The sequence below is a fragment of the Pseudorca crassidens genome, chromosome 5 (assembly GCF_039906515.1).
Source record: "Pseudorca crassidens isolate mPseCra1 chromosome 5, mPseCra1.hap1, whole genome shotgun sequence".
Lineage (NCBI taxonomy): Eukaryota > Metazoa > Chordata > Mammalia > Artiodactyla > Delphinidae > Pseudorca > Pseudorca crassidens.
In genome coordinates this window covers 67088228-67102804 of record NC_090300.1, presented here as the reverse complement: position 1 = coordinate 67102804, position 14577 = coordinate 67088228, and the positions used below count along the sequence as shown (strand labels likewise).

The 14577-nt window shown below is 50.4% G+C and overlaps 1 long non-coding RNA gene across 2 annotated transcripts in view; it reads right to left on the bottom strand.

The window, feature by feature from the left end:
- Positions 1–1289: 1289 nt before the first annotated feature.
- The window catches only part of LOC137224990 (uncharacterized), an 84080-nt gene continuing 70792 nt past the window's right edge, over positions 1290–14577 (bottom strand). For both annotated transcript variants that reach the window (XR_010943625.1, XR_010943626.1), the window contains exon 3: positions 1290–6691. This is a non-coding gene — a long non-coding RNA (uncharacterized lncRNA). The remainder of the gene's footprint in view (positions 6692–14577) is intronic.

The window sequence follows — 14577 nt, the reverse complement described above, 5'->3', positions numbered from 1 at the left end:
GAGGAGTGGTAACCAAACCAGAACTGGGTGTAGGATTATGAAACCGTCCCCTTACAGCTGCCATATACAGAAGAGCTGCTTTCTTCTCTCTTTACTGCTGGTTTTGTGGGTGTGTGTGCTTTCAGTTGCGTCTGAATAACATATCTGAGTATGTTAAGGTTAGCATGGAATACAAATACTTTGGGACACAGGCCCAGGGATCCAACCAATCGCAGTGAGACCAAAGGTTATAAGCTTATGGGTAAAAAAGTTCACTGATGATTAAAAATATGATTTCTGGGCAATTTATAATTCATTAAACAAAAGTATTGGGTACCCACTATATGCCAAGGACTTTGCTGGGTTCCAAAGGTTAAAAAGGGAAAACCGTCTTTACCCTCAAGGAGCAATAGTGATAATTTCTCACATTTGCATTTTCTCACAGCTGCTGAGAGGTCAGCAGTGTGTGCACCTGAGGGTCTGATTACTTGGCGATTTGCTTACAGTCACTTGGCAAAAGACAGCACTAAGACTAGAACCCAAGTCCCTTGCCTCCCAATGTGTTTCATTCTAGTACATTGTTCCCTGTGTCTGGCTTCCAATATATTGTATGTGATTTTATTTATCACAACTCCAAAAATCAAGTGAGGCATGTGTGATTATTGCCAGTTGCCACTGCAGTCCTTATGGGAGTGAGTAGAGTAGAAATACTTCCCATTTCACTGTCAGCAGAGGTGACTTTGCTGAAAGTCAAACATATATTTCACAGCAAGACAGGACTAACAACTACCATTTATTAAACATCTGCTATAGGCCAAAAGCATTTCCCCCCTACTTTTCACAACCGTATTGCAAAGTGGGTATTACGAAATACCTCCATTTTACAGATATTAATACTTGCCATTTATTCAATACGTAATATAAGCCAGCTTTTCAATGCTTTACATATGTTTTAATGATTTTTATAACAATCTAACAGGATAGATATTATCTGTACCATCTTGAACTATGCACACTGAAACTCAGAGAAGCTATAAAGTTCTCATAGATGGTATATGATATAACAAGGATTGGAACTGAAGTCTGACTTAGTCAAAACTCCACACTTTTGGGGCTTCCCTGGTGGCGCAGTGGTTGGGAGTCCGCCTGCCGATGCAGGGGACGCGGGTTCGTGCCCCGGTCCAGGAGGATCCCACATGCCGCGGAACGGCTGGGCCCGTGAGCCATGGCCGCTGGGCCTGCGCGTCCAGAGCCTGTGCTCCGCAACGGGAGAGGCCACAGCAGTGAGAGACCTGCATACCACAAAAAAAAAAAAAAAAAACCTCCACACTTTTCACTCTCTTACATTTCCTTCTTCTTGGGACTCCTTTCAGACTTGGGGACTCGTGTTCTTTCTTCCAAACATGGCTGTCTCTCTGGAGATGCAAACAAGGGTTGTATAAGCAAGGTAATTATGACAAGACCCTGGCCTGTGGGAGGGTAAAATAAAGTTGGAGAATTATCTGTGAACGTTGGTCCCAGCTCTGCCCACCCCCAGTGTTGTCAGAGTGCTGACTACGTGTAGAATGTGTATTTTTACTCAAACTCAGCACTTTTTGCCCTTGTGGGCCATGTTTCCTAAATCTTCTTTAGTCTGCTCTCTCCACTAAGCCTCAAATTAAGTCTTTCATGCCATGGAACAATCAAATAACATTTCTGGACCTGCAAATATGATTCCCAGCATTGTTTCCAGATGGTACAAAGGGCTGGCAGAACTTGTACCCTTGCCTCAGGATGAAAGAACTCCCATTTCATAGATGCCATCATCAACTTCTCAGAAGTACTGAAAGTGTGGCCTCTGGGCCCATGGGTAGAGCAGACATTGGCCATGGTGAGGGCAAGAGATGAATTCTCCTGTTGCTTATGGTCATTCACATGACAGAAAAGGAAGGGCTGGATCCCTGGTCTCCTTCCCCTTCAGGCACAAACAGAACTAGATCTTCCTGGGTGAAACCATGTGGGTGGGAGAGCAAGGAGATGTCGGGGGACTGATGGCAGATGGATTACTCCAAATCATACATACTATACCACAACTAGATAGCAAAGCCAGTAAAGGGAATTCCCTTGAAAACTATAAATGAAGCCTTAGACAATGGGAAGGTCTCACTCTATTCAGCCACAGACACTGCAGGGATTTTTCTTTTTCTTTTCTTGGCTGCATTGGGTCTTCGTAGCTGCGCACAGGCTTTCTCTAGTTGTGGCGAGCCGGGGCTACTCTTCGTTGCGGTGCGTGGGCTTCTCATTGAGGTGGCTTCTCATTGCGGAGCACGGGCTCTAGGCGCACGGGCTTCAGTAGTTGTGGTTCGTGGGCTCTAGAGCGCAGGCTCAGTAGTTGTCGCACAAGGGCTTAGTTGCTCTGAGGCATGTGGGATCTTCCCGACCAGGGCTCAAACCTGTGTCCCCTGCATGGGCAGACGGATTCTTAACCACTGCGCCACCAGGGAAATCCCTCTGCGCCACCAGGGAAGTCCCTCTGCAGGGATCTTGACGTTCACCAGAGTCGGGACTTTTGACCCACTGGAACTTGGAGAATGGGTGTTGGCAAACAGGCTCCGGTTAATTACAGCCCCAGCATCTAGCAGGCACATAGCGCTCTGGAGGTGGTAGCTCATTTGTAGCCCCTGCAAACCAGGCCTCAGTGCACAGGCTCAATCACAGCTTCCACCTGAGATAATTATGCCTCATGCCTTGGTCTTGGTGGTAACTGATGCTTATGCAAATCATTCCTCAAGTTGTGTAACCCAGCAGAGATGGCAACAATTACCTCCCAGCAGAAATATAGTGTACTGACTAAAGAGGTTAGGTATTCTGAAAAGCGTCCCAATCAAGGCCTTATAAAAGTCATGACTATGTGACCTTGAACAAGGAATTCTAAACTCTGAGGACTGAAGCTCTAGGAAAGTTTAGATTGGAGGGTGATTGGAGTTAGTGGTTAGCTACAGTCCACACCCACGACACATCCTACCAGCTGACTGCAAACCCTGCCAGTTCCCGGGCTACTCATGACTGATGACAAGATCAGCCAACAATTATTAAGCCTTATCTGTCAGGCACGGTGCTAAGTATGATAATCAAATTGGCTCATGCATCTACACAACACCCCCATGAGACAGATTCTCCATTTGCCATCATCACAGTACTGTAGGCAAACCACAAAGAAAGAAGAATTCCTTTCATTGTGTCAATGCACAAGTTAAAAGACTTGCCCAAAGTCATGGCATAGCTAGTGAGCCGCAGATCCTGAGCATGAACCCGAATCTCCTGGGTTCTTGCTGTAATTCCACCTTGCCGGTCTGCAGAAGGTTCTCAGGGAGCAACCAACCTCCCTTTGGGAGAATGGGGCTGCAGGAGAAAGAAAGAAAACCTGTGGGCCTGCTCATTTATACCATAACCTAGAGCGCCCACAGTAGAGGCAGTGAGGCAGGGAAGGAACAATTTGGCTTCTCTGATTGCAGGGTTTGGGTCACCAGAAGGGATGCAAACTGGGAGAGGAGCCCACTTGGAGCAATGCTGGCTCAGGGCACCAGCACTGTGGTTCCTGCAGCGGGAGAAATAAATGGTGCCCAAGACGCAGAGGGGTGTCAGCACAGTGAGAGACCACCATGAGGACAAAGGAGTCTCCTACACTGGAAAGCTCCTGGCCCCTGGAGCAGCCAGATCTGCGTTCCACACCACTCTGCCATGGGAGAGTGTGTGCCTCCACCTGAGTTCGCTAACCCTCTGAGCTTTGGTTTCCTCGTCTTTCCAACAGAGGTATTGCTGTGTACCTCAAAACACTGTGAAGACGACGGAATGAGGGAATTACTAAGCACCTAGCACAGGATCTGGTACACGGTAACTAGTGTTATTATAAACTGTATTCACTCATTCAACAAACACTTATCTTCTGTACATACCAGGCATACATCCTGGTAGTGAGCTTACAGCAGAGAACAATACAGACAAAAATCCTTGTCGTCTAGAGCTTACAGATCGGTGCGAGGAGACATAATAAAGAAGCACATTACATAGCATGTCAGATGGAGATCTATGTTGGAGGGAGAAATGAAGCAGGAGAGGGGGAAAGAGTGCTGGGAGGGTGTGCAATTTTAAATGGCCTGCTCGTTGAGACATTTGAGTCAAAACTGAAGGTGAGAAGCAGGAAGCCCACAAGCTGTCTGGGGGGGACCAGGGAGGAGGGGGTGCCGGCAGATGGAACAGTGAGTATGAAGGCCAAGGGTGGAAGCAGGCCAGGCAGGTTCTGAGAAGTAGCTCCTGCAAGCAGAGTGAGTGATGGGGGAGGGCTGAGTAGAAGGAGATGTGTTCCTTCTCCTGCAGGAGCTTGCAGAGCTGGCACAAGTACCTAAAACAAGGAATAAACCCGGATCTGCACCCAAGAGTCACTGCCTGGGTTCAGCAGGGGAAGAAACCACAGCAGCCTTAGGCAGCAGAGGCTTCCACTGGGCCCGGAAGGGGAAGGAAAGAGATATTCCTTATTCATAGCTTTTGTTTTTCTAATTACAAATGCTTGTAGTGGAAAATGTGGAGAGTTCCATAAAAATATAAAGAAAAGGAATTCTCTAGAATACTGGCACCCAGAGGCAACAATGGTTAACAGTGTAGTATGGTTTTATGTCTATCTCTAGTGTATTTAGTTTTCACCTGCCAAGGGTATAAATGATTTGTTGCTACTTTAACAGTGAGTTACAATGACACTGAGCCGCACTCCATGCAATATTTCCCTCAAATACTTCTGGGAGCTCCCAGTGGGGCATCTCAAATGATGTCACAAATCCATCTATCCACAGCAGTCACCGTGCGGGGCTTACGGAGGCCCATGAAAGGAGAGCTTCTGCTGGAGATGGTCCTTGTGGAGTCCTCAAGCATCCGTGGCTGCTGCCTCCTCGGATGCCCTCAGTGTTCTAGAGGGATGCTGCAGACACGGATAGAGTGTGCTTCTCCCCAGCTCTGTGTCAAGAAGTGTCACCTGGGTCCCACAGCAGCAGTGCCAGGGACTCTCCAGCCTCCTCAGGAAGCCTGCTAGTCTTTGCTTGCCATCTCTTGCAAGCGACTCTCCAAACTTCAGCTGAAAATAGTCACCCCCACAGGGACCAGTCCACAACTTCCTCCACAACTCTTTTCCTCAAACCTTAGGAAAAAAAGGAGAGAAAAGGCAGTCCCTGTCTCCCAAGGCACGGCTATTTACATTGCTGAACCAGAACAGTGAACATATGCATTCGCGCTGACAGTGATAACACAGTTTTAGATTGGTGTTGATTTTCCCGAAACAAAGCAAAAGTCTGCCCCAAAGGTGAACTAAATCCTCCATCTCTAGCAAACTGCTAGCAACTTAGCTCCCTTCCCCCACTTTTCCCACCTTCTCATCACGTTTGTTTTCTTTTTTTAATTTTTAAAATTTATTTATTTATTTTTGGCTGCGTTGGGTCTTCGTTGCTGCTCGTGGGCTTTCTATAGTTGTGGTGAGCGGGGGCTTCTCATCGCGGTGGCTTCTCTTGTTGCAGAGCACGGGCTCTAGGCGCCCGTGCCTTGTAACATCTCAGCCAGGGATTTTATATACCGTGAAAGATGGCTAGAATTTAGGTAAAAGCTTGGAATGGAGAAAAGGATTCTAGGCAAGGGAAACCACTTCAGCCAAGGTCAGGTAGCAGGAAGGTGCAGTGTCCTGGGAACCACGAGGGGACCAGTTAGGTTGGAACAGAGTTTGTGGAGGAGAGGAGAGGGTGCTGTGGATGGAGAGAGCAGCTGGGGGCAGCGGCTGAGGGACAGCAATGAGCACAAGGACGGTGGCCTGGCTGGTCGTGAAGGGGGAGGCTGGAGGCAGGGAGGCCACTCCAAATTGGAGTAGATGGCAGCCTGACCAGGGGAGGGGTGCAGCAGGAATGGGGGTGGGAAAGGACTGGTTGGGGGAATAACTTGGAACCACTGGATAACTGATCAGCTGTGGGAAATGCAACAGAGGGACATGTGAGGTATGACTCAGCGGCTTCAAGCTGGCATGTCTGGAAGAATGCTGGAGTCATTCACTAGAACAGCTGGGTGCCCAGAGGGAGCTGGTTCGTGGTCAAGAAGATGGATATGTCATCAGTCACACTGAGTCTCCGTTGCTCAGATGAATATCTGATGGACACTTGGAGATGGAGCAGAGGATGGACACCGGGGCTGAAGGTAGACACTCTGAGTCAGCCTCTTAGAAGACATAGCCCAAACCGCGGACTCTCTCCTTGGGAAAGAGTGTAGAGGGAGGAGGGCAGGAACCTGACCCATCTCTCTTCTTGCTCAAAGCAAAGGTCTTGGCAGTCCCAAGCAGATTACACAGAAATGCAATCCTGCCTCCACAGTTGCCTTCGGGGTCCATCTTCTGGATATACTTCTACAAATGATCTGGGGGCTAAGAAGAAGGTCTCAGAGGGAGCAGCATGGCCAGGGAGTCATGGAACTAGGAAAAGAGAAGCTGCAAGTTGTTGTAGGTGGGTGTCAGCTAAGGGGTGCCAAGATTCTTAGTGTGCACTAAAAACAGCATTGCAGGGCTTCCCTGGTGGCGCAGTGGTTGAGAGTCCGCCTGCCGATGCAGGGGACATGGGTTCGTGCCCCGGTCCGGGAAGATCCCACATGCCGCGGAGCGGCTGGGCCCATGAGCCATGGCCGCTGAGCCTGTGCGTCCGGAGCCTGTGCTCTGCAATGGGAGAGGCCACAACAGTGAGAGGCCCGCATACAGCAAAACAAACAAACAAAAAAAAAACAGCATTGCAAAACACACAGTCCCACTGCTGCTGGAAGGATCCAGGACAGACCTAACCAAGGCTGAAATGGGCCAACTCATGGGATTCCATACTTAGCAGCCTGTCTCTCCCCGCTTTATAATGGACCTTCTGTCTTGGAATGGAACTTTCCAGGCAACACCATCACCTTTGATCAGACCTGAGATATCTCCACAGTGCAGGATACATCCCAAGGGAGGGAGGTTCTCATTCAGGGAGAACCCTCACATTCAGCCTCTTAGATACACAAGGCATGTTGCCCAGATGCAAATGCACGCTTGGTATACACACGTAGAAATATCTCCTCCAAATCCACAGGAGACATGAAGAAAAAAGTATCATTTGGCAACTATCATATATCAGGTACTTTGCCTGGAGCTTTCCAAGTATTTTTACATTTAGTCTCACAACAGTTGTCAAAGAAAGGGATCATTTTCCCATTTTGTAAAACCCCAAGCCTCAGAAACGTTAAATATTTTGCCCAGGATCACATGCCTAGAAAATGGCAGATGGTTCTTGACCCAGGTCTGCCTGTGCACCCACATGTTATTATTCTTCTTTCTCCACACATGTGTGTACAACAGACTCATACACACAAACACATATCCATCCCTCTATACACACAAAATCCCATAGAAAGTAAGCTCCTTGAGGGCAAGGATGTCATTTTGTTCACTGATGGATCCCAGATATCTAGAACAGTGTCTGGCACAGAGTACACACTCAATACATATTTTGTGGTTGTCGTTAAATGAATTGAACGAATACACGTGCATGCAACCCTCACCTGTGTACATGTACATCTACGCACACACATGCACGCACGCACATACGGGCACACTCACTCGCCTTCACATACACTTAATTAACACATCAAATCCACTGCCTGAAAGTAGCTCCAAGGTGAAGCTCCAGCTCTCAGAGCTGCCCCTGCAGGTCTGCTCCTGAAGGAGTGACCTCCCCATCTCCCCAGCCTCAGTACATCCCACCTCCTTCTTTTCTTAGCTCAGTCAAAATAAAGAATTTTTCTAAAAGATCTTTACTAAGAGAAAAATAATCAAGAAACTACAAGCTCTTGAGCGGATGAGCTGACAGATTCGGATTCTTACCCTAAGCCAGGCCCTCCAGTCCGGCCACAGCCCGGCTCAGCGGGTGAGGCGGTCAGCTCGTGGAGCCTAGGCCATGCTTGGCTGCTCTGCCAGTGGCTCAGATGCCCAGCCTGAGGGAGCAGGGAGTTGGCACAGCTGCTCAATCTGGGCCATTCTCTCTTCCTCCAGATACTGCTGCTGCTTCTATATGGGCACAGACACTTCTGCCACTCTGGCCTTGAGCTAACTGCAATTTTACACCCTCTTTGCCATCTGCTGTGCCCTGGGCTTGTAAACCAGACTGGTCCAACCCAAATCACTCAGTAGGACTGTGTCTATCCCATGCCTAAAACTCCAACAACCTTAATTCCTTCCTAGAGCCTCAAGGCTCTGCCTGAGATGGCTCCTGTCCATCCCCAACCTCATCCCACACCACCCCTTTATCTGGTCTCCAGTTACATTTGCAAAGCAGTTCTGATGGATGTACCAGAGTCCAGGATCCCAAGGATCTGTTCACCAGACACCTCAGACAACTCCAGATCAGACCCTGGACCGGTGCATCAGCAGCACCAGGGTCTCTGGATTAAAAAGTAAATTCCTGAACCCACCTAAGACCTGCTGGATCAGAATCTCTGCAAGTGAGGCCCAGAAGCCAGCACTTTTAACAGGCTTCCCAGGTGACTGTCACACTCCAAAGTCCAAGAAGCACCACCCCAAATCTATTAAACTCCATACATACCCCCATGCATATATAGTAATGGTAGCTAAAATACTTATTGAGCACTTACTATGTGCAAGGAAGTATTTTCATGTGTTAACTCAGTTCACCCTCACAACAACGTTGGAGGGAGGCATGTTATCATGCCCACTTCGCGGTGGCTTGCCCAGATTCATACAGCCTTTGGTGGGAAGTCAGGGATCGAACCCCGGCCCTGTGACTTCCAAGCCTGCACGCAACCGGCACACACTCTCTAGCGCGCTTGACTGCGCCTACAGAGATCACACACACACAGGACCCCCACCCCTTCAGAACCGCTGACCAAAGAGGTTCTGACAAAAGAGATGGAGGGCCAGGGCGTTTTCCAAGGCTCCTGGTTTCTCTCTCACCCCAAGTCTGGCATACACAGATTTGAGCCTAGAGAGCCAACAGTCACAGCCAGCAGGGCCGGGGAGCTGGTGAGCTGTGGCCCCAGGACTTAGGCAGCACCCCCAGGCCCTGAGGCTCAGCCCTGCCTGCTGCAGGGAGCGTGCCCACCACGGGCCTCCACTGCCAGGGCCCCTGAACCCTGCCCCCCAGCCTCTGCTGCCCAGCGTGTCCTGGCTCCCCGAGAGCCGAGCCCCTGACAGGGCCCTCCTGGAATGCTGTAGCCAGAGAGCAGATGTGCTTGCAGCTCTTTCCAAAAGCTAGTCTTCTCAGGAATCCTGCCATGGGGGAAAGGCAGGGGGATGGGGGGAAGGAGTGGAAAAACAACCGAAATACCATAACACAGAAAAGTGATCCAAATAAAAAGCAGCAACTGCGTATCTGGAAGGAATAAACTGAGGAGGAGAGGCGCAGAGCTGTGCAGCATGGCCGTGAGGCTGCCAACCTTGGCAGCCCGGGGATGGGGGCTGGGTGGCCACCGTCAACTGGCCACAGGGTTGCTCTGGCCAGGGGCTGGGGTGGGGGGAGAGTCTGGGCTGCCGCAGGGGCACGAGGAGTGGATCTCAGCCAGCAGTCTCCTCCTTCCCAGGGCTCCAGGCACTGTGTTCCTCATCCCCCAAGACCTATCCGGAGAGGCCTTCTCACTGTTCTCCACTTGAAGGGTCTGCTTGGGACCGTGGAAAGAGCCAGAATGATGTCTGAACTCACAGACATTCTGATCATGGGGAGAGAAGGCTTTCTCAGAATAGGGCTGGGTCCCCTGACAGTGGAGGGGAGAGATGGGAAGGATTTATTTTGAGGCCATAGAATGCAGAATCAAGTGGTTCTCACCCAGCTCCCTCCTGGTGAGCAGTGCGACCTAGGGAAACTCACTTATTTGCACTGAGCCCAAGTCCCCTCACTGTAAAATGGGCTAACTCAGGCTTTCTCTGTGCATCTCAGGGTCAAAAAAGACCCATAGATTGGACAACCTATCAAAGCTGGGGCTTGAGCACAGAAAGCGAGACAGTGGTGTGTCACAGGATGTGGAGTTGAAGGATTGGGTTTGAGACCTCCTAACTAGCCATGTGACCTTGGAGTAGACACTTAACCTCTCTGTGCTCAAGAGGGCCAAAGCCTAGATACATGAGGAGCTCTTGAAAAACTTTTATAAGTAGTAGATGATGTCAGCTCCCACTTCCTCAGCCATGTACCAGGTACAGATTGTGTGTATATTTTTGTGAGGTAGGTATTACTATTCCCATTTTACAGATGGGAAAATAAGGCTCAGTGAAGTTAAGGAACTTCTGAAAACTGACAGGTGCTGAAGTTGAACCAGGTCTGTCTGATTTTGGAGCCCATGGCCTCTCTCCTATTGCAGCCCAGGGGGCAGGGATGGGCAGTGCCCCTGTTGGTGAGCTGAGGGAAGAGGTGAAGTCCTAGTAGAGGAGCCTGGCTGGGGATATCTGGCAGCAGGGGCAGGGACTCTGTTTGGCCTTGGTTTGTGCAGGAGGCTTGGTGGAGTGAGGTGTATCTTGACCTGGAGGAACTGAAGCCCCCAGTGCCTCATGATAACCTGGAAGCCAGCTGCCCAAGGGTGCAAAGGTGCTATAATCCACGAGGACAATTGCCAGGCAGAACCTGGGGAACAAAGCAGGAAGTACGAGAGCTGCCAAGTAGGTCAGCAGAGCATCAGACTGTTGAGCAAGACAGGTGCAGAGCTGGGAACAAGCTGGATTGTTAACAGGATAACGACAGGTAAAAAGAGGCCCAGACGTGTCATCAGGATGGCTCAGGAATCAACTCCGTGGCTGAGGCCTCCTCTTACATCAGATGCTCTGTGAGGCCACAGGGGCTTTTGGACGGACAGGTTTTCAAGGCCTGGGCTCAAGCACAGAGAGAGAGCTGGTGCTAGGTCACAGGATATGGCGTTGAAGAATCAGCTTTGAGACCTACTCATTAGCCATGTGACCCTGGAGTAGACACTTAACCTCTTTGTGCTCAAGAGAGACAAAGCCTAGATAAGAGCAGAGCAAAGACAGTTTCCCTCCATGTCTGCTCTCCAGCCCCTGCCCCCATCACCCGCTCTGTGAAGCCTGCCGTCCTGGCAGTGAGTGAGCCACTCCCTTCCTAGAACCCTGTAGCCCCTGTACATGCCCCACATGTGCCCTTCGTTTTGACAGTTTTGATCACTCCAATGTAAGGCCCAGTGTGTGTCACCCCATTAGGACTGTGGGCTTCTCAAGCGTATCCCATCATGGTGCCTGAGACAGGGACTAGTGTTTGAGAGATGAAGGAGGAACTAAGTAAACAGAAATTCATCTGGAGGCTTCCTAAAAGCAAGCAGTGGTCCATTTGGGTCTTAAAAGAGTTGGTGTATTTGAATATTACTCTTCAAAGAAATCAAAGGTCTTCTTGGCTCCTAATACTTGAGTTAGCCATACCAGTCCCTAAATGCTAAAAGAATTCTCTCGACAATGTTTATTCATTCATTCCACAAACATTTGCGGAGCTTAAACTATGTGTCAGGCTGGAAGACGAAAGCTAAGAAGTTAGGGTCCCTCTTCTCAAAGGTGCAACTGTGAAGTGGCTGGAAATGGGGTGCAGATAAGAACCTGGATAATCATATTCTTCAACCATCTAGAGGATCCTATGGGAGCCCATTAGAGATATAACCAATCCATCCATGAGGGAGCAAGGAAAGGGTTGCTATATGTGGCTGTGTAGGTCGTGTACCGCAGAAGGCAGGGTGTGCCCTGGAGTTGTGCAATGCAAGGGCCCAATCCTTCCAGGCCCCCAGCATCTGAAGCCCTGTTGCTCCCTCATCCCAATCCCCAAATCCTAGTCCATCAGCCTGGTCCCAGTGGGTCTTTCTCCTCCTCTGGCTCCTCTACTGAGAATTTCTTTGTCTAGTCCTCCAGAGAAGTTTGCTTCTGGAAAACTCCCCAGGAGTCCCTGTTATCTCCTTTCTCCTGCCAGCTCTATAAAGCAAACCGGCTCCTCTCAGAGAATTACAGTTTAGGGGAAGTGTGATTCATGGGGAAAGAACTCTTTCCACGGCTTTCTAACTTTTGATGTGACCCCAAAAAGCCTGTGGCTAATACAGAACGCTCTAAATCTCACAAAACTCATAAACACAAGAGCCGCACTGCACTGGGCCGTGAACAAGGCCTCTGGCCAGCCAGCTCCTGCCACCAGCTGGAGAAATGCTCCCCTTTCCCACCCTACACCGACAGCCCTCCCACAAACCCTCCACTCTCCTGGCAGCTCCTGCAGGGGCAGCGTTCCAGGGCCCCCGTGGCTGGGAGGGGAGGCTTGCCAAGGCCCCTGATGGCCCACCAGTCCATAGCTGGACCCAGAACCTCTGCCCCTCCAACTCTGATAGGAAAGGCCTCAGTTGTTGAGCAAGGGAGGGAAAGGCTGGAGAAACAGACTCTAAAATACAGCCTCCCTGAAGGGAAGAACTGCTGGGACCAGGAAGATGCTAGTGAATTTTAGGTGACATGTCTGCAGAAGTAGTGCCCACTGAGGTTTCTGGAGGTTTTCCTGCAAAGCAAAGCAATATAAATGAAGTCTATTTTCCCCATAAAAACAATGTGGGGTTTTGTTTGTTTGTTTTAAGAGAAGAATCTATCAGCCACAAGTTTAATGAACAAGAAGCAATATACCTGTTCTCTACATAGCAGACCTCTTTCTAAAGCAGGGTATAGAACAAGCAGGACCAAGTGGGAACGTGTAAGATAATGTAAATGGAACGCCTTGCACGAAGCCTAGCCTATGGTAGGTGATCAATAAATGGTCACCGCTATTACAGTGCCTTATTATCTGAGCAATCCCTGGCGAAGGCACCGAGCAGAGCAGGGAGAAGGACCATAAAGTTTCCAGGAACTAGTCTGAGGCCCTGCTTGCCCGCCGCCTGGCGGAGGGGCCCCGAGTCCTCCAGGTGGGGAAGCTGGCTGACTGCAGGGAGGACGTTTGTGCTCTGCCGCTCATGCTGAAAATAGTACCACCACACAGCTGGCCGCAAAGGCAGAGGGACAGACGGTGGCCAAACTAAACCGACAGCTGGCTTCAGGACAATTGGTGGGGACTTCCCTTCCTCCTGCCTACCCCATAGCACATGGTGGCAATTTGGAAGTCAAAAGCTCTATTTTTTTCTTTCCAAAGGCTCTTTTCCTCCACAGTTGCTGTTACTGGGTTTGGGCCTCACAGGTGCTGAGGAGGTGGGGTCCTGGGCCACCTCTGTCTCTGGGGATGGGGAAAGGGAGACTGGGCAGGCTGCCAGCAGCTCCCTGCTGGTCTTGGCAAGCCTGCCCCCGTGCCTCTCTGTAGTAGCAGGTAGGTGACATGGTACTTGACCCAGCCCCAAGACAAGTGCCCCTCTCAGCACTCTGTGTTGGCGGGGGCAGGGAAGGAGTGTGGCTGGTGGGGGGGGGGGGGTCTTGCTCCCTGGAAAACCTTTCCAGAGATTTCTCTTCCCCAGCAGGGCAGGGGTGCACCACAAAGGTGAACCTTGTTCTCTTCTCCAAGGCTGTGGCTGGGCTGTGGGAAGGACTGAACTGTGTCCTGGCGGGGGCCACCTAACAGGCACCTAGTGTGGAGCCGGCTAACCTTCCTACACTCAAAACACCACCCATAGCACGGAGGCATCTGCCCGTTAAGTCCACACCCAGAACCTGGGGAAAATCACCTTCCCTCCCCTCTGTTTTCCCCACCTCCATTTTAATCAGATTCTCCCTTTCTTTACTGAACAGAGAACAGAAAGGACCTCCTCCTGGTGTGTGCAGGCACTCAGAGCAAAGGGAGAAGCCCCCAGGGGTCTTGCTACTGAGCCCATGTGTACCATGTTTACTCTCGAGGATTTGTGGTCAGGAGAGATCACTTATTACTTACCTACGGTCATCATTTACTCATCGGGCCTCGATGGCCTCATTTCTGAAATGGAGATAATAACAATACCACCTCGCGAGGTTGTTTGTTGAGAGGAGTAAATAAGATGGGGTATGAGAAAGCTTTGAAAACTGCGCAGTGCCACACATAATAATTACGATGATTAATATTACTATTACACTGCTGCAAGCACTATTAAAAACAGCCATTGTCCCTCAGAAATGGCCTCCAAGCCTGTGGATGTTTTCAGGGGAACACCACGAGAGCCTTCTAGACTGGAGTCTGTCTCCTGACCGATCCTGCCATGGGGCACGGCCAGGGCAGGAGGGCCAGGGTGAGGTTAGCCCTCTCAGCCTCATCATCCAGCCTCCAGCAACAGGACAGTGATTATACCCCAAGGAGGAGCGAGGGTCTCTCCCAGGGATTACCTCACCCCTCCAGAGCTGAGCAGATGTAAAGAAAGGGAGGAGTAGGGACGGCTAAGGGGGCAGCCTGAAGTCACGTGACTTTCCCAAAGCCAGCCCCGCAGGCAGGGCCAGAGAGCAAAGCACTAAAAGGGGCTGATCCTTCGAGGCAAATCTAGGGCTCCACGCCCCGCCCCCACTATCCCCCCGCCTCAGCCCTGAGAGCCCAGCTCAGGAGGGGCCTGGGACACAGAAGCTCCCTGGCTCCAACAATAACTGCTGCTGTCTGTTGAGCC